General features: G+C 37.4%; 1 pseudogene; it reads left to right on the top strand.

Moving 5' to 3' along the window:
* Positions 1–4: 4 nt before the first annotated feature.
* LOC124890701 lies at positions 5–990 on the top strand (annotated as a pseudogene).
* Positions 991–1,456: the final 466 nt, after the last annotated feature.

Genomic DNA, 1,456 nt, shown 5'->3' with positions numbered 1-1,456 from the left:
AAAGTTACTTGAGCAGGAGCTACTGAATTTGGAAAAAATTGGGAAGACAGATGTATCCAAGTTACCATCATCAACGCGGAAGCAGGTGAAGAGATACCAAGCTCTTGCTGGCAAGATCGATGATCTATGCAGAAGAATGGTAATTATTGCTTAAAATTTTAGTACATGGATTTGAAATCTTGTTGCATGCATGCGTAGGTTTCTCTAAGAATGGACAATATGTTGTTTTTCCTCAAAAGAAATCGAGATCAAGAAATAAGTTTAATTTGGCTTTTTCTTTGTGTGTGTGATGGATTACCTCATGCGTCCATAAGGGCTAGGTAGTGAGTACTTTATCTATTGGATTTATTCGGAGAAGGCAATAAACTAGTTTTGATTACATCTGCTGAGTCAAATATTTAGATGCCGGGCTATACTCTTAGCTTGCTCAACACGGCCTTACAGTTTAGCGTTGATCAAGCATAAGCATGCTGCTGATAATGATATCTTTCTTAGCATCAGGCCAGTGATCCTTGTCAACCCAACCTAAGTCCTGAGTTCCGGACGCAAAGACAGACAAGAGTTTCTGCTTGAACCATTTCGACTTCAGCAGCGTGCATCTGAAACTGGACAGAAGTTGATGGTACTACAAACTGACAGCAGCGAAAGTTATTACGGGGATGAATTTGAAGGTCAAGCTCAACTAGCCACTAAGCGATCCTTCGACTCTATCAGAAACAACTTAAAAGAAATCCAACAGAATTTAGAGATATGGCTTGCTAGAATTATTGGGGAGCTCGAGGGAATCCTTTCCCGAGGTGGTGCTTCTCGTGTAAGGGATTATTATACATCTAGATATCCTTCTGTTCAATAGTTGTGTTAAACAGGCTCGGTAAAATCATGATTGAAAATATAGCCTCTTTTGATGAATTTGTCCTTCATGCTATTGAAATGTTGTATCTCCTTTCTGTTAACAAAGATATATCATGATGGCAAATGACTTCTTTGCAACTGAATGCACAACATGAGGGTGACAAGCTCATTTTGCACAATAAGCAAACTATTAATGCTATCTAGTACTAGACAGCATGACATATATATCAAAGCATAAAGATTTTTGACAGAATTATTGCTGGATGTCACCATTCCTGATCTGGATGCTGCTTGTCATTTACTAGTTTCTTTGGTCCTGGTCCTTTTGCAGTTGAGATTTTAAATAAATTTCCTAGCTTGAGAGGGATAGTATCGCCCCAAGTAACTAAATAGTGTTTTCACATCCCTTTTTCGCACTCCAAAAAGATTCGTTTTAAAGTTCGAAAGGATTTTATTATTTAAGTGACAAGAAATGAAATTTGTTTCGGAAAAATGATTATTTACATTTTTTATTTAGAGTCGTCACTTGACATAATCTGGTGTGCCAAGTCACCATTGGAAAATCCTTTTCAAAATTATTTGACTCTTTAAACTGGTTTGCGAA

The sequence above is a fragment of the Capsicum annuum genome, unplaced genomic scaffold (assembly GCF_002878395.1).
Source record: "Capsicum annuum cultivar UCD-10X-F1 unplaced genomic scaffold, UCD10Xv1.1 ctg22896, whole genome shotgun sequence".
Lineage (NCBI taxonomy): Eukaryota > Viridiplantae > Streptophyta > Magnoliopsida > Solanales > Solanaceae > Capsicum > Capsicum annuum.
The sequence above is the reverse complement of the archived record's forward strand: the minus strand, read 5'-3'. Positions and strand labels throughout refer to the sequence as shown.